Source organism: Microplitis demolitor, chromosome 1, assembly GCF_026212275.2.
Source record: "Microplitis demolitor isolate Queensland-Clemson2020A chromosome 1, iyMicDemo2.1a, whole genome shotgun sequence".
NCBI lineage: Eukaryota > Metazoa > Arthropoda > Insecta > Hymenoptera > Braconidae > Microplitis > Microplitis demolitor.
The window spans coordinates 23,818,529-23,838,384 of record NC_068545.1 but is presented as its reverse complement, the minus strand read 5'-3'; the positions used below and the strand labels follow the sequence as shown (position 1 = coordinate 23,838,384).

The 19,856-nt window shown below is 32.4% G+C and overlaps 1 protein-coding gene across 3 annotated transcripts in view; it reads right to left on the bottom strand.

Annotated features, from left to right (window-relative positions):
• The window catches only part of LOC103577887 (ankyrin repeat domain-containing protein 50), a 99,553-nt gene that overhangs the window by 37,857 nt on the left and 41,840 nt on the right, over window positions 1–19,856 (bottom strand). For all 3 annotated transcript variants that reach the window (XM_014440710.2, XM_014440711.2, XM_053737296.1), the window contains one exon: window positions 5,525–5,560. The gene's annotated coding sequence lies outside the window, so the exon portion shown is untranslated. The remainder of the gene's footprint in view (window positions 1–5,524; window positions 5,561–19,856) is intronic.

The window sequence follows — 19,856 nt, the reverse complement described above, 5'->3', positions numbered from 1 at the left end:
TTTCAGGCGGAAATAAAGCAGGAAAATAAAATACTTTTTTTTTTTATAATGGAAAATCGTAGACTAATTCGAATGGGTTTGAAAAAACAAAATCAGGAGCCATCGAAATGTAAAAATACCAGAGTCAAAATACAAAAGTGTCATGGGAGTAGTCACTGAGAGCTTAATAGTCGGTATTGGTGAAAAAGCATTTTTCTTCCACAAGTTTTTGCAATCGACGTTGTCAAGTTAAGCGGATTATAGCCCCGGAAGAATTGCCGGTTGTCGACAGGCGAAAGAGGAAAAGAGAGCTCTGAAATGGCGGGCAGAGGGTGGAGACGCGTGTTCCTGGCTTCCGAATCAAATAATCTATAATTCGATATCGGTTGAAAATTCTCTCTGCGCGTTATGCCCTGGTCCTACTACCAGAAACTGTCTTTCTCTGTACCGCTAAATTCTCTATACACTTTGGTCCGTCGAGCCGGAAAAATTTCATGCGTCATCGCGTTTGCCAGGGAATAAAACCAGTGAACAAATCAAAAGAATAAAGTATCAAAAAAAAAAAAACAAAAATAATAAATAAAATGAACACGTGAAAAAGTATAAATTAAATAAATAAAAATAAAATGATTGAGACGATTGGTTGAATTAATCGGTTATTGGTAAAATTATTACTTTATATTCGAAATCAATTTCCGAGTGCTTGAATTGACAGAATAATATAATTACAAAGACAAATATTGAAGCTTATTTATTATTTTTAAAATAAACCCGCCAATTTTACCAACATCAGATTATCGACTTTAGAAATTTTTTCTGGGAATCGACGAATTTCGAGAAATTAAATCAAATTCAGTTGATTCGTTTGAAAGGCGTCGATGCCAAAATATTTTGAAAATTTGAGAATGTTACACACTTGTACAGCGATAAAGTTATTATTCCTATTATTAGTAATGTTGAGATAAAATTCAAGTGCCATTACTTAAATTAACTTTTTTCCATTTTACACCTTTTTTATTTCGAATTGCTGATGTTAAATGTGTATACCGAAAATGGGAAGTACTTAGAGCCCACTTGAAATTATATATATATATATACATATAGAGGAGTTGTTGAGGTACTCGGGTGTTATTTGGTCCCTCTGGCACTTTTAACGTTTTCCAACGAGAGTTTCGTGGACTTGTTACGTTACAGAGGCCCGTCCATGGGTTAACTGCCGGCGAAATAAACGGGATGGTTAGGGCGGTAACGAAACTAGCTAATGCTGTAGTCGTATTACAGGAAAATAAAGGTAGCGAAAGAAACTAAAAGAGAAGAATTAACTTAAAAAGGGTGTGTAGAGTCCATTAAGGGTAAGGATACTCGGGCCAGATAAATTCCCAACACTTGAAATCCACTTTTGAATTAGAACTACTCGCTACTTCGTCGCTTGATAATAAATTCTCTTTTCATTGCTCCGGTATCTGAATAGTGAGACTCATTTTATTTCTGTTCGAGTGCGAGCCAATAACGATTAATAGATTTTTTTTTTAATTACATTGCTATCAATAAATGTGATATTATTTTTTGAATTTATGTAAATATGAGTAATATAAATACTGAAAGTTTTTTATGCAGAATTTAATTTAAGAAATAGATTTAATAAAATTCATATCATATGTCGAGATTTTTTTTTTTTGAGATCTATTCTCTGTGAGGTAAAATCTCTCAAGGGCATCTAGAAGATGAAGTAGTAGGAGTGCGGGCTGATAGATACGGGGGATAATCCTGGAGTCGTTTATTTTGTGCAGTGCTCGATTGAATTTCTTTTTTCCTACTCTGAGAGTTTCTCGCTTGCTCATCTGTAGATGTATAGATATATATTAAATAAAAGTAACAGAAAGCTGGAAATCCTACTCTGGGATCGCTGACAACGGATGATCGAGCTAGCAGCTCAAGCATAAAAGACAAGTTGCGTCTACTCAATAACGCAAGTTAAAAAGAAGAACACTGAATTCTCTGGTGAAATTCCTTCGAGACTTACAACGAATCTTCAAAATCAATCCGTTAAAAATTTTCATATTTTATTATATAATGTTCTATAAATTTTTCTATCATGTCTCGGAAAATCCAATAGCAGGAATACGTCAGCTCTCGCTGATCTCGGTATTAAAAGATTAATTTATAGATAAGCCTGGGTAATAATGAGACAAGACAAATAAAAAAGTTTGATTCGGTGGTAATAGTCCGTGGCCGCATTAAAAATAATAGGAAAGTTGTAGCGCATAAAAGCGATGGGAAGAAAAAAGTTTAAAAAATGCAAAATCTTAGGGCGTTAGGGTAAAAATAAAAAGGATCTGGGTGGCAACCACTAAAAACTTAGATACCTCTTAACAGACGCCGTTGTCGTACGACAGGGAAAATCTCTCGGCATATAAAGAGAGTGGGAAGAGGAGGGACAACAGAGGATGCTTTCAGGGTGTGGAGAGATAAGGTGTCGCAAGTGTGCGGGTGTAAAAGTGCGACAGTAGAGCTACCGGGTGGTGTATCTCCTCGAACACGAGACGAAGCAGATGCCGATAAGAGCAGTCGCGCGACGAGGGTAAGTCCACAAGACTTGAGTGAGGAGAACAACGAGAAGGCTCTCTGGAGCTCTCACATTTTCATGCTCACACACACATACATTTGTACCTTTACTCTTACTCTTACTTCAGCTTCCTGATGCTTATGCTCTTGCTCCTCTTCTTGTGTAATTCCCCCTTCACACTCTACCAAGACCCCCCTATGGAAATTACGTCTCGATGAAATCCCGCATTTTCACTCCCCATTCACACAACGACGTGCCAAATACTTGAATCACTTCTCGATTAATTGCTTACGAAATCCGTCTGCATTTCAAATTTAAATTATTATTTTTCCAATCACGAATTGTTTTTTAAAAAATCCTACAGCTAATTTTTTATTAAATTATTATTATTATTATTTTTTCAAATAAAATAAAATAAAAATTAAATTAAAAGTCAAAAGTTCAATTGGACATTATTCTCGAGTTAATTTCACGGTTCCATTGTAATCGGATAGTTAGTTGAATATCCAGCTGTTAGTAAAGTAAAATCACAAGTCAGTGGACCGAAAGCATCTTCTTCGAGTTGGTGCACATACATCTATCTATATATATATACATATCTTTGTCTTTAGTCTTAACTCAAGGCGAATTGAGAGTCGGGAGGTTAAGGAAGTATTGCTGTGATTTCTCAGTTTGAGTTTGAGATCGGGGTGGTGAGTGGCCCTTGGGGTTCTGCGGAGCTGAATTCCATGTTAAATTCGAGTACGGAGGACTCAGACACGCTCGGAGACACAAAAGTTTTATTATGGTATTACGAGAGTTGTGTGGATGTGGCTGTGTATTTATGAAAAGGGATGCTGTGTAGTGGTAGATCCGTAGAGAAATAAGCCAAGGGACGCTGATGGTCTGGTACCAGGTTGGGTATGCAAGTGGCGGACTAGACCCGGAGCCAGACATTGCGTGTTTACACTACACCAAATAATATGTACCTTCCTATTATATATCTGCTGTCAACGCGCAGTATCTCTACGAATAATAACACAAGGCAGAAATATAAACTGTAAGCCAGTCAAAGAGGAAACTGAGAGTACGCATACTATATTGTTACTGCATGGGTGTATGCTATTGTTTTCCCGGACGTGTCGTTGTAACACCCTTAGTCGACTAGCCTTGCCGAGAATCTACAATTACGTGTATGCTACCATCATATTTATTACTCAGCTTTGTTATATTTTTTTTTTATAAAAAATAAAATTAGCTTTTAAGAAATTACTCGGGGTATTTTGGAAACTGAATTTTTAGTGAAATATAAATATTTAAATTACTTAATAAATATGTATAGACATAAGGGCAAGAGGGTCGGAGAGCGAAGGGCGGGAGGGTCAAAGAAGAATATCGAGAGAATTTTATTTAAAAAAGCAGAGCCATAGATCACGTAGCGCACACTACAGTTGGACATTTCGGAAGTGCCTGAAGAGAGGACTTTGGAGTTCTTTTCCGGTAGGAAAGATATTCCAATTGGCTCCGTTTACGTCTTGCGGAAGAAGTTAATGTCGTGTGGGTGAAAAGATAGTCGGTGTAGTAGTACTCGGGCAATGGGCAACGGGCAACCGACGAGTGCATAGATAACGAAGGGACATCCGGTTGAATTCTTAAAAGTTTTCTCAAACTCTTGCTGACTAAAAACGATCTCCATTTTCTTCTCGCTTTTCCTTGTGAGAATGCTATTTCCCTCGGGCTTACACGCGAATATTACGGCATGCCAGAAATTTAATGGAGTCTGAAGATGCCTTAAAAAAGACAAGTTCAAGTTGAACAAGTTGAAGCAAAGAAGCGAATAAGAACTTGGAGATGGAGATGGAGAAGATGAAGAAGAAGAAAAAGGGTCTAGATACAACACAATTCCTCGAGCATTTTCTACCATTATTGCTGCCAAAAATAATACCGAAGAAACCTCTTCATAACTAATTTTCGTCTCCACCTTTATTTACAACTTTCTTAAAAAGTTTTTTTAAATTTTAGCTATTATTTGAATAAATTTTCCGCCGAGATATCTCTTATTTTTTTTTCTTCAACCTAAAAAATACATAATTGTGATTTATCACAAATGGAAAATCGTTAAATAAATTTACTACACTTTTTATTAATATATTTTTTGGGCACGTACTAAATTTAAAACGTCAAAATATCACGATAAAAAAAATAAATTGTATATTTAACGAGGCGCGAATATATAACTGTTATAATTCACAAGGGTCATTAAATTTTTAAAACGTCTCTCTGTGTGTATAAATAACGTCACGATTCGCACAATTAATGTATGTATGACATTATCATCAATTGATTGTCACAGGAAATGAAAATGGACAAACTTCCGGGCTCGACTACCCATACTTTAAACTCTATGAAATTATCAAACCCAATTATTTTGAATATTAACCGGCGCAAAAAAATGATAATCAAAATAGAAAAAAAAAATTTCATCTGCACTAGAAAATTTTTCTCAACGAAAGGAATCCGTTTTTCCGTGAAAATTTCGAAACTTTTTATTTTTAAGCAACCGTTAAATTTATATCAAAGGGTTAAAGACCCTCTGGAGAGTGAATGGATGCCCAGGAAGTGATGGTACGTGAAATAAATGTAGGGATGTTTGTTTGGTGGTTTTCACAACCCTCTTGCGGCTGATGGGACTTGATTTCCTGATTGAGTCATGGTGTCTCAAACGTTTTATACCCGATGGTACAGCCAATGTCGTACTGCGACATCCATCTTCCCTTTCTATTTCAAAATAAACTTAGCGGAGGAACGAATCAGCAAACGAAATGGATAAAAGAAAATTCTCAAGTCTCGTCGTATTCTACAGTCGAATGCTCAAGGATTGCAAACACTTATTTTCACTTTAAACCCATAGTTTTTTTTTTTTTTTTTTTCCATAATAGCTACCAACCACTCACTTGACATTTCTACTCGGTTTTAGAATGCAGTAAAACAATTACTCACCAATTATTCAGCTGAGGCCTCGTTCTCAATAGTAATCTGAAAAAAAAAATAAAAAATTTTTAATAATCCGTTAGTTCTCAGTATTTTATTATTGTAATTTAAGATAGAAAAATAATAATGATGATGATGATGATTATTCATTTTTTTTACGTACAGTAGACTCGAGAAAATGTAGAACGTGCGAATTCGCATCAAAGGAAACATTATCGTCTATGGAATTGTGTCAAAACCTCCAATTAGGAGTACCCTGGTCATTCTAAATCTCCAAAGTGATGCAATCGGGCAACACATAATTATCTGCACGCACACATTATAAATAGAGACCTCTATTCAATCAGATAAGCTCGCGTTCAATTTTTGAATAATAAATTTCATTAACATATTCAAATTTAATTCCAGCGATCATTAAATTATTTCTGATAACTCATGTGCAGACTGAAATCACGCTAATTGTTTAATTGATAAATCAGGTCAACTGTCGACTAATTAAATAGAAGCGAAAAAACGGGGCTGCGATATGGAGAAATAAAGGATTATCAGTAGAACGAGCAGAGAAGGCGGCAGGAAGTGAGTCGACAGGAACATAGTTCTCGAGAAGTCGAAAAAATGTCGATTGTCGTTTTTGTCGGAAGTAACGGAGATATATGTAATAATGATACGACAAAGGGTGATAAGGTCATTGTTACATACATTTACTCGTCCTACGTCCTACGCGTTCTACTATTATTATTATCATCATTTTTATTTCTTTTCTATTTCTACAAACGTGTAAATCATTGTAGTCACGTTTTATCGAGTGTATATCGTGTATTCGCGGCAGCTGTGCTCACTTCATTGAACATGAAGAAAACATGTGCGAGTTTGTACTACGGATAACCGGCGACGACCAAAAAAAAATACAAATATATATATATATAACTTTATATCTGTCTATATACAGAGATACGAAAATAATAAATTGCGGTTTGTGTGGAGAGAAACTAGCGTGGAATTTTGTGGTTTATGTTGAATTCTTAGCTACATATATTTTTTCATAAATCTAGAAATGGATAAGTATATATATATATATATATGGGGAAAAAAATATTTTTTTAAATCTCACTTTCACGGCGGACACTTGAGACTCTGAATAACACGAGAAAACTAGAACGAGTTTTCAGAGAGTGATATTATTTTACTAACAAATACTATACCGGGTCTTTAATTTACAGAAATTTCTTAACTTACAAACAACTTTACTGAGGGAATTTACTTTTGTTTGTCACTGGAAGAATGCCCATAATAACTTGGACTAACTTGTCACGTAGCGAAAATTTTCTGCAGCTAAATATCTTACGAATTTTATATATTTATATACAATATAAGTCTCTAAGTTTTAATGGAGTGTAAATTATAAATAAATTTAATTTTTTTCAATGAGAAAGTAATTGGGTTTAATTTGAATTTTTAATAAATTACTGTTTAAAAAAAAATTAAATTTTTTATTTATTATTTAGATTAATAAAGTTTTAATATCAGCATTAATTATCATTTAATTAAAAAATCTTTTAATTGTTTTATTTACTACTTAATTTATCTTATTAATTTGTTTTTAAAAATTTGTAATTTTCCTCTGCAAAATGAACGTGAATTGCTAAAGATAAATTTATTATGCTCTGAATTTCTGTAATAAATAAATTATGAAAGTAGATTGTAAACATGTATAATAATTAAATAATTAATTGATAAACTCAAGTTATCTGAAAAAATATTTATGTCGAATGAGAAGATAAAAGTTTAAGAGAATCTAGTGTACAGTGAACATGACACATCGTAAAGTTTATACGACATCGGAGGAAGATACACAAGCAGGTCAAGTCTCAAGATGCATTTTTCTTTTCTACTTCGCGTTCTTATATATTTCCTTATATATATAGGAAAAAAAAAATCTGTCACGTGAGCGCAGAGTTGCAGTGTCTTAGGGGACTTTCTGACCTCTTGCTCAAGTTTAAAGAGCAATCGAAAAAAAAAAAAATACGTGAGGATTTTTCTGTCGAGGAAAAAAACAGACAAATATTCAAACTGTTTACGGAACATTTTTATAAAAAAAAGTAAACCCGAGATACTTTCAATCGATAGAGGTACAATTGAACGTCCTTCTATTTTAATAAATTGCGCACTCGATAAACTTTTTATTTGTAATGGAAAAAAAAAAAAAAAAAAATGTACTCATCATGTAAACTCGCGAGTAGAAATATCGCGATCGAAACGGGGGCAAAATTAATTACGGCCGCGTGCAGTGATAAGAGAGAAAGGACTAAAAGGAAAAAAGTATAAAATAAAATTAAAGTGCCAATTACCGAGCAATGACGTCAACCTCTCTCACTCTCATCATTTATTTTGTTCCTTGACGCTGTACACTGGGTATACTCTACAGTATACTCTTCCGCTCTCCCTTTCACCGTTATTATTATATATACTGCACGTCATGCACTTGTCGCTGGAAAAAAATATTGTACTACATCCCACTATTCGTTTTAATAAATCGATTACTTAAATAAATTAAACTAGTGAATATAAAATGAAGTAAATAAAAAAAAAGACCAAAAGCTTCGGAAAGTAAAGTACCGCCGTTGGGGTTAGACCCGCGAATTAGAACAGCTTTAATGTGCACCTAAGAATTCAATGCAATTAGGACTGATTTATTATTTTAATTGTCTGGTTTAATTACCGCGGCAATTATTCAGCTTGTGAAAAATAAAAAAATCCACCGGCACTCGGTGCTGTCTCGGAGAAAACCAAATGACTTGAGATTTTTTTTACACCGCGGGATAATTAATAGCGGAAGGAACAAATGCGTTAATAAATGATCGATATCATTTCAATAAAATTAAATTACTGAGCCACGATGTATGTAAGTAGTAATTGGAAATGTGTTTAATTTAAACAGATCCATCAATTTTAATTAATAACAATATCCAACATCTGTTTTAATTATCAGCATTAATATTCTCATACTTATATTCATATATTCAGAGAAATTAATTTGCAATAAATCATTTATTATTTGTCATTTTATTTTAATACGTTTTGTTTTTCTGTCTGAAAGCAATAAACCGTTGTAAACTCAAAATGACTCAGTTGTAAGTATACCAGTCGGAAATTCTCGGGAATATTAACCCTCGAATGAGTCGACAGGTCGATGTCATAGTGGTTATAAACTAAAGACCCAAGTGGAACAGTATATATGTATATATATATATATATAAATATATCTGTGTATATGATGATGGAGAGACAGAGAGAGATGACGATAGTAGAGAGTAAGAGTCAAGAGTTGACAGATGAGTCTCCTCCTCGTCGAAAGCCACGTCTGCTCGATGTGGTTATCGATTTTTCGCGACATTATGTTTCCCGAGACTACTCACTCACTCACTCACTCACTCAGCAACTCCCACTTTTACTCCCACAATTTATCTTTATCTCTTTTCATTCACCTCTCATCATCTCGTCTTTGGATTCTGGATTATAGAGTCTATTATCGACCATTAAAACTCTCCACGAGCTATTCACTTATCGATTTTTATCGCGACAAGCCTCACCGGAGAGTTTAATCGTTCGTCGTCTCTTCATCTAGCTCGGCTATACTCTCGTCGTAATTAATTGACCCAGCCGGGCTAAAATGTCACGTAGATTAACACAATCACCTAATCTATATAAATATACATAATCTGTCTCTCCTCACCGCAAATCTAATTACAACTTTTATTGTTGTTAACTACTACCCAATTACCCACTTAATTACTAATTACTATTATTTTAATATTTCCCACGATGGTTTTTTTCATTGAACATCAATCAAGGAGCTCCAGCTCCAGGGATTCCCGTGACCTCGACCGAGATATAAATTAGAGGATCCCAGTGCCAGACAAACAGAATCTCTACAGTTGATCTCACACGATAACGCCCGAGGTTATATTATGGTTTACTATGCACCAGTGTATTGGTTTGATTGAGAGTAAAGTACACTGAGGCATCCACGTATTAATACCCATAGATACCCACTAATGGTGCAAACTACATATATGTATCGAAGGTAACAAGAGGCCGAATGCCCCGCGGGAATCACTCGAGAATTTAGCTGGTGATGACAACAAACAAGACTCTGTCCATATCAAACTCAGTCATCTTAAAGGTAACCGACACAACAGCTCGCTCTTACTTGTTGCCAATGATGAAATCTCTAGAGCAACAAAGATATGCTGTACAGATAATGGGACAAATATATATATATATATATATATGTTAGTTGTTAAATGTAAGACCGAGGTAGAGGTAAAGTCGAGGACACATGCTGAAAACACATGGCGGTTTAACGTTAATAACGCGACCAACTCACGCATATTCAGAATTTATTATATATGTATACATATATATAAATAACCACATATATAGTGATAGTGATGGTATGGCGACATTCGAGTAGTAGACATCCGGTACAATACCCTCAGATATAATGGCTCTCTATTTCCTTGCATTGTTCAACGGTTACATTATATGCACCAACAGTAGATACATTAGAAAATATAACCATGTATTTATGTATCATAGATCTATATATATATATTTATTTATATTATTTATAAATCAGCGGAATTATTGCATTGTTTTTGTGTATGGTGTGCTATGGTATGGTTTGGTGTGTACGAGAAACGAGACACACCTCAATGCGTGTTCATAATTAAATGTTATTGTCGGCACATATATATATATATATATATGTATATATATGTATGTATGTATATTTGGATATCATGAATACGCTAATTATTATTTCCATGAATTTTGATTGCTGATTACAAAGAGGAGGAATTTGTGATAAATTTATTTAATGTTGAGATGATATGAAGACAGCAAGTACGTAACAAGATATGAGGATAGCTCTTCTGGATTTAATTTCCTGGGTTTTAATTCAGTGTCAATATAATAAAATCTTGAGCAAACGAATCGGTAATTAGAGACCGAGTTTGTTTTTGGGTAAAGTTTTTAAGGCATTTGAATATATATGATTAGATAATGTGTGATGTAGGTGGATATGAGATGTTCAGTGAGTTATTGGGAGGTTATATACAATCGTGGAAATTTTTAAAAAGTAATCTGTTATTGACTTTTAGCGGACTTTATTTATGGAATTTTAAATTAACGCGGGTTTTTATTTATTATAGGAAAGAGATGTTGTAAAGTGGGCGAACAATAACGGAGAAAATGTGCTCCCAAGTCAGAATGAAATTATATTATGAATTTTTTATTACTTTGTCTTGGGATAGTTCGGTTTTCTGGTCTTGGTAATTAAAAAGATAAATGCTGGTAGTTATTGAGATACAAAAGTTTGTTTACGGCGATGTTAATAAATATGTATTAGTTGTGGAAACAGACGTAAAGTTTGTACAGAGTGTGGTGTTAAATAATTGTTGTTGTTATTAACAGAAGCAGGTGTGAGAAAGATCTGATCAGGCTTAAACTAATCAGTCTTATCAACGGCGGAATAAATGTCGAGGAAAATGGATAAAAATGTAATAAGCCGTTATAATCTGGCTTTGTTTGTGTGCACAGTATATGTTGTTATAAAATATTATGTTATTGCAGTGCCTATAGTATAGTAACAGTAATAATACCCGGAAGCTGTAATTTATTTTTTTATTGTGACACTGAAATATTTTTACGACGCAATAGCCATTTATATACTAAGACCCTCGGAAGATGGGTAGTAACAAAAAAATAATAGATATATATAAAATGAATGAAGACTGTTTTTCAGTGCTCTTATTTTCTTTTTTTTTTTTTTTATTTTTATATTTTTTTCCCTTTTTGGATACTTATACTTGCGTTGGCAAAATCATAAAGTCGTCACGTGTTTCTTAACACCAACATCTTTTATGCAGAACGCACAACCAAAACGTTTCGCGAGAAAAAGAGGTTTTTATAATTCACACACGATGTGTCTTGTATAAAAATATGTGTGCTGTGTGCGTGTGTGTCACAAACTCGAGTTGTAAGTTTTTCGGATGCCTCCCTCTGAGTTAATAAAACAAAACCTATGACACTGTACGAGAAAAACGATACAAAAAGTCTATGTATATATAAATAAGTGTTAGAAAGTTAGACCTAAATATATATCCAGAGCCCCTTGGTTGATCTTTTGGCTAGCATTCTGCGTATAGAATCACTTTAGAAACTCATTCAAAGGCTTATGATAAATTTAAATGGCTGAGAGATCAAGTAGTTAAGAAATATTGTATTTTCTCGTTGGATATATATTTTCAGCGCGAAAATTTGAAAGTTTCATTTAAAATAATTTTTATAATCGAAAAAATCTGTCAGCTCGAAATATGCTGATGTTTTTTTGAATAGTTTAAATAAATTTCGATCTTTTTCTGGCAAGAAAAGAATTTTTCAAAAGTTCATTTTTTTTTCAGTGCGTAATTCAATTCTTGTAATGTTAAAAATTCACTCGAATTGATAAATATTAACTACAGTAGTGAATTTCTACTATTCAGTTTTAAAAAAGTGGACTGTAAAAAATTCTCGATAAAAAACTCTAATTATATTTATTTGTAAATGTCAATGCTCTTGAGTTAATGTTATTTTTCATCTGACCTTTTGACATATTATCGAGTAAATTTGTAAAGTAAAATTTAAGAGCCGCTCGGACTTATTTATACAAAGACTGAACGGTTATAAATATAAATAAAGTGAGTAAGAAAAATGACGTAGTAAAGTTTAAAAAAATTAAAGCCATTTATTCTAGTATGATATACATTATTGTATTTCTTGATACGCTCAGAGGTGTATTTTATTGCCGGTAGGAAAAAATATATACAGATATCGTAGGTAAGTGAATGAATTATCGACAAAGTTTGTAACGCCTGCATATACGCCGGGTTATAGTTGCATACACGTGTGTATACATATATTCTTGATGTTTAATTCATAACTTGACATTACTCATTCATACGTCGGTTCGGTCATGGATATGGAGGTAGGTATACTTCCGTGAAGAATGCCGTAACAACTTTTCAACCCGGCACACATCGTTGTTCTTATATATTCTTAAGAAAAATCTGTATGGGCTATATGCTGTACAGTATCGGATCCAAAAGTTCTTGGGTTATAAATTTTATGAGTTTAGTTACTATAAAATACATAAAACAGAACTTGAATTTACAAACTTGCCGAGAGATACCGAGACGAAAAGTGATTTTATTTTGATACTTATTTATGAAAATTTTAAAAAAGTTTATAGACTATTTTTTTTCGAACAAATCCATATTGGCGGTGTTGATATTTTTATAAAATTCTCTTGAAGATTCTGTGGAAATTTCGAGTTTTTTCAGCACGAAATGCAACCTGTATATCAACTAATTCGATCAAATACTTGTAACCATAAAAAATCATTGGGCGCCAAAAATATGTTATTTCAAATTTTTATTTTGACACTTGAATTTTTAAAGATAGGTTTGGATGTAACATTCTAAATAAAGTAAATTATACGGGCATAAATGTAAGTTTAGCGCAGCATGTGTGATATATTTAAAGCCTGGAGTGAAATTCTCTACTAAACTCCCTCGAGGAGTTGGCGAGGAGGAGGGTAAAAACAAGTATAGGTAAGATGCATTAGGTATTATACATAAGAGCAAAATAGCGGGAAATACTGGCGCCACACAACAGAGAAGTGTTTTGTATCCACGGTGTTTTGCAGCCAAGTATTCTACACCATTCTCTATTTCTTGGTCGTCTGGTCTTTACCTCTACTCCACTCTCCTTTCAATCTTTCACATTTACTATACACATATGTACAAAACAGAGATGTTTTTACGAGAGGATTGGTACATTTCCTTGAGATTTTACTGCTCTGTTGATGTTACTAGTAGCTGAGAAGATTTCTTGGCTAACAATCTGCCGTGTCTTCAATAAAGATTTATATTCTCAGAATGACGTAGATAAGGATCTTTGGATGTGTACCAACCACTAAATAACTATTCGATTGTCTTCAAGACACAAAGCTATGACGTTTATAATTTATATGTCAAGAGAGCAGGACTTTAACTTATCAGCTGTGTAGATGAGGTTCTCCTGGTCTATTAAGCTCCAATGGACATGATCAGATATATATATATATATATATATATATATATAGAAAGGGAAGGCCGACGATGCAATTTCTGGTGGACCATCAAGGTGCACGAACAAACTTCTCCGTCCCAATGGAGCTTGCAGAATGGCATCTACTCTGTTCATACATTCAGTGAATAGCTACCAAGTACTCCCAGATTACTGGGCTTACTAATTCTGTATTCTGTATTCTGTATCGAATATCTATAATCTCATTAATTTGGGAACCACCAAAAATTGATTAATTCGAAATTACAAAAAGTAAGATATTGCTTTAAAAAAATAAATCGTGTTAGCTATCGGTAGGTCTTTAGGCCCAAGTATATCAGATATCCCAAATATATAAGGGATCGGAAACTACTGACATACAGCAAGCCAACTTATCTAGAAAATACCCAACTCTCGTGCTCACCTGCCCCAATATCTTCCGAACCTTTATACAGATATATATTTTTTGTCTTTTCTCATCAGTACTACCCTCTGGCAGTCGACATGGCTTTAGGTATAAAAAAAATTGATCCCTCGCTTAATCCCATCTCAGATTACGCGGCAAGAAAATTGTCGTGAAATCTCTTGGAGAATTTTGGGCTTCAAGTTTCCTCGATACCAATTCCTTCATTTATATATTTATACATTTTATTATATTACTTTGAGGCAGAGGGATGTAAACTCTGTTAGCAACATTAGAGAACTCGTAAAAATGACCAAAAAGTTATATATTACGTATAATAATTTATAACTTTTAACCAACGCCTAATGACATGTAGAATTATCTCGTCACAAATTTATGTTACAAAGTTTATAGATCTGTTAACTTTGTAAGTACGGTCACGCGCCATACGCGGTATATATGTCTTGTAATATTATACATATATGATAGTGGGAAACCGTAGCGATGTCATTTTCGCAGCTAATCCTCTAAGAAAGGTTTGCTGAAGGAGAATAATATGTCACTTGTACTTTCAGCGGCTTTTCTCTCGACCTCTTATACCCTCTTTCTGTATAATATATATGTATATCCATATCATGTGTATTATTTAATATATATACGACAAGCTTACGTCCAAGCTTATTTATACAATTAATCGCGTCGTCATTTAAAATGTAATCTAAAGTCTAAAGTCGAGAGAAGCTTATATTGTTACCCGCATCTGTTAGAATTCAACAGAGCTCTTTATGTACGGTCCTATAGCTCGAGAACAATAACTTTTTATTCTTAATTGTTGCACTACAAACGAGTCCTTAATAGAAAACAAAGCCGGAGTACTCGATATATTTTTTTTCTATCGTAAAAAAAATAAAATAAAAAACAAAACAACTTTCAGATCCCAACTCAGTTGTTGCAGTTATCGTTTACTCCTATTTCCTATTTGTCGTTTTTACACGTAAGCACTTGTACTTGTACTTGTGCTGAGGGACCTGATATGAATAAAAAAAGTAAAAACACTTGCTTTAGTTACATCATGTTACTTGGAGACGTTAACTGGGTCGCGGGGTTAAATTTATGGGGCTCGAATTTTTCTTTGCTCGACTTAAACTTTTTTCCTTTTATGTATGATTTATTTTTTACGAGGAATTATTGTTACTTTTCCAGCCAAAGTGCTTTACATTAAGCGACCCTGCTGAAGCAACAATCTAGTATCTCATAACATACTATACTTGCTGAAGAATGAATATGAATGTTGGTAACGTGTGTATATTTATTGTATGTGCTTGTGTACACACTGTGATTCATCCGCCCGGTTGACCTAAATTCCTCGGCAACGCTCATGAATCTTCTGCTAAGTCAATTTACATCGATTTTAGGTAATATTTATTTATAATATATCTATACAAATGTCTTATGAATTTATCATTACATTAGAGTTTCTGAATTTGTAAATTTTTAATTTTTAAAATAAATAACAACATTAACTTTCAAGATTTTAAATTCGGTAAATTCTTTAGCAGATACTGGGTTTTAAAATAGTATATTTATATTTAGTGGCAGATAAATAAACGACAGAGTTTAAAAAAAAAAAATTGTAGGATTTTGTAGGTTTTTTAAAATTTAAATTTCAAATAAATTTGCCGCTCAAAGTTTATCGGCTTTGATTGGAAAATAATGAATACTTTTTTTCATTTTGTAGTTTCTGTTTAGACAAAACAACGATAAATTTGTCTATAGTGCTGAGAAAAGTTAAGTTTAAATCAAGTTAAGTCTAACGTACGAGTTTTTTTTTTTTTTTTTTTTTTTTTTTTATTTGAAAAAGTTTCCGCGAATGAAAAGGATGGAAAATTTAAGTTGATGTGAAAAAACGTATAATGTTTTGGATAGTGTGCTGAAGATTAATGGAGTGTAAGAATCAATTGAGTGATGGGAGTTTATCATCTTGATCGACATTAAGGAGCGCAGTTAACTTTGTTAGCAAGATTATTGTAATTAAATTATTGAAGATGAGAATAATAACTCACTGCGAGTAATTTAATAATAATGTAACTTAGTTTATGGAAAATTTGTAATCACTAATCACTAATCACCAATATCACGATCCCGTGAATTTTGCCTATTAATTTTTATTTAAAAAAAAAAATTATTAATTTCGAAAATAAAATTTAATTACTATACTTATATTTTTAAATTAATTATATTACTTTTAAATATTAAATCTCAGGGAAAATTATTATCATAAAAAATAATTTATTAATTTTCTTGATACTTTCGCGGCATAAGTCGTTAAGTAAACGGTAGTTAATTAATTTTTTCACTCTATTTAATTAGTAAGAAGCTTTAAAATGTACAGAATATAGATTTTTTAACAAATATTATTTTAAAAAATTTATTTTCAGTCACTGGAACTCAGTAAAAAAATTTGAATATAAATTCAAATATATACTGGGTTATTGTAATAAATATATGAATACTAATGAAAATATAAAAAAAAGTAGAAATCAAATTAATCAGAAATTTGATTATAAACGAGCAATCTGGTGATTTTTTGTGCCAGGTCACGCGATTTTATGAAGCAATAAAAACTTTTTATTCTCAATATATATGGAATGTATGTATACAGCAAACTAAAATGACAGGAAAAGAGAGAATTCATGTGATGTTATTGGCAATTATTTAAACTGAAAAATAAATCGATATTTTCGTTTTGTTTAAAAAAAAATGATAATTTTTTAACACTATTGTGAGTACATCCTATTGAAAGCAGACACAATTCCCTAGATAATTCCAGCATATATATATACATTCTGCACAAATAAAATATAAAATAGAATTTGAGTTAAAGTTTTTAGTCAAGAGCTTTTGTATTTTATTTAACAGTATTTACTTGGGATTTTATTCTACGCGCTTTTATCACCGATGCATAAATAAATGAAAAATAAATTTATTTATGACACACAGAATCCAATACAATTACCCATTATATCTATATGTCTATATATCTATATATTTTTATTCAAAGTTGAATTAAAATTTCCATGAGATAAATCCATTCTGTTTTCAGTTACAAACTTTCATTTATCGGATATTTAATGCGATTTTATATCCACTTTTTTATTATCATTATTCAGATACTTAAAAATAAATCCTCCGGTAAAAATATATGAAAAAAAAAAAAAAATAAATAAAAATGTTAATTGAAAGATAAAAATAGAAATGAATGTTAAATCAAATGATTTTATGACTGAGATTAAATCGAAAACTTTCACTTTAATTAAAGTGATAGTTACCGAAGTGATGCCCATGTTATGAAGTCGAGAGAAGTCAAAAATATATAAGTAAATATATGGGTCATTGGCTGTTTAATGACCGGGTGTCATTGAATGCAACCTCGGTGTACTTAACACAGGTTTGGAGTTTGAACTCTCGGGACCAGAGCTGCGAGTAATCGATGACCTTTATGTACATAAATATATAAACATATATATGGGCTGAGGTAATACTCGGATGATTATAAAAATACCATTTTATAATTGTGTTATTTTTTTTTTATTTAAAAGGTTGACAGAAGCTGTCGAAACTTAAGTGTCTGCTGGATATAAATTTAAGTAAATTTTATTATATTTATATATTTTTACAGTTGCCTTAATATGACACACCTGGACATTGTTGGTAACAAGCCAATAAGTAAATTAGTTTGTCAGGTGTCCAGCCCAGTTTAGTTGACTCGTAACTATAACGCTCGTCATATTCTATTATTGTTGTCATTATATTTTTATATTTAATATATTAAACTCATATATATAAATAATTATAAATAAAAACTTTATTAAAACGAATAATAATTTTTTACGGACACTGTAAAATAAAATTTCATTTGAATCTTAATAAAAATTAATTCTGACATTTATATATTTTTTTTTTAATAAAATGTCAGTTTATTTTATATTTTATTCTATTATTATTCTTTTGAATAAAGAAAATAAAGCAAACGATCCGTGAATTATGAATTACCAAAGTGACATATATGGAGAATGAACAAGAGTGCAGGAGACAGGTAAGAAGACAGACGAGTATATGAAATGTTGTAACAAGGCGCGAGATTTATGATTTATGAGTGTGTTACCTTTTGTTAAGGTTACAAAAAATATATAGATTTCTATCACTGATAAATTTTAATTCAACCGTTAAATTCCCATTACATATTTATGTATTTAAATATTTATAAAAATAATTTACAGGCATATAATTCGGGTGATTAAAGTCTTTAACGCTGCCCAACACGTATTGATACGTGAATTAGATCTGCTGGTGGCCAATTAGAAATGGTTAATTGCACAAAACTTATACGAGCCAACGGGGCCTGTAAATCGATTGCCCGATTCTACTCTGACCCTACAGATCCTTCTACTGAATTTCGGTTTACCTCTCTGTGTAATTAGAGCTTAATTGCCACGCAGTTACACACCCAATTGTTACAAACACCCACACTCTATTTTATTCCATGCCTACAACTAAATACGCGCGTAGTAAACAGAAAATTAATTGTCCCACAATCCGATTTTTCAGCATCTGAATTTTAAAAAAATTTCCGAGTTATTAAAAAATAAACAAGGAGTAAGTGGGTTAATAACGATCTCGCGAATCACACGTCAGCATCTGCGGTCTCAAAGCAGAGTTCCCACGTCAGGTAAAATATATATAGATATATTTAATGTATAGATACTGGTAATGTAACATGCTTGAGTTTATAATTGGAGCGTAACTAAAGTAAATGAGCCTCATCTTCCCAGAATATCGATCATCTGTATTGTATATATTTATATATGTATAGATATATAGATGTATAGTGCCATGGCAAATAACAATGTACACAAAGTGTGTATTTATTTATTATGGCTATAATTAATTATAATTATTTGTGTAAAAGTGAAGACTAAAAAGGTATATTAGATGCAAATGGGGTGTCGTTTGTTTACGCCCACGCACATATACGGATAATGGATTGCCGTAGGCAGCAACCACACCGTTGACACAACTGATGAATTAACGAAAGCCGAGTAGGAGAGTACTTTCTCACTTACTCCCTTTCGCCCTTTGGTGGCTGTATATCCCCGTGCTTGTCACACAATAAATACTGTTAATTCATACAAGTTAACCACTGGCTCGGATTTTCATACCATAAATTTTGTACTGAGACTAAAGTTTATGTAACTATCGATGGTATTTATGTTGTAATTGACATTTAAATGTTTACCATTTCATTTTGATAATCGAATGGACATCGACATGATCAATGCTTTGGTTTTATTTCAATGTTATATGTAAATAGAGTCTTTACAAACTGTTGTCTGGTGAAATTATTGCATTGGGAAATATATATATATATATATATAAATATATGTATTTTTTTTTATTAATTATTACTACTGTAAAATAGTTTCAGCTGACGGTGAGAGTCGAATAATCACGTGGTTACTGCAGTAGTCTAGCTACACAATGAAATAAAAAAAGTACTCAAACAGTCATTGACATGGCGCAGTAGACGAGACTAAAATGCTGTTATAAAAAAATTTAGCATTTGAGGGGAAGGAAAAAATAAAATTGATAAAGTTTTGCCCTTGCAGTACGCAGAATATATATATCGCGTGACTATAAGTTGTTAGAATTAAACATCAATAATTCAGAATGGTTTTATTTACGGGGTAGCTGAAGAATATGCCAGAAAACTGGTGGAGGTTATCGACTTTG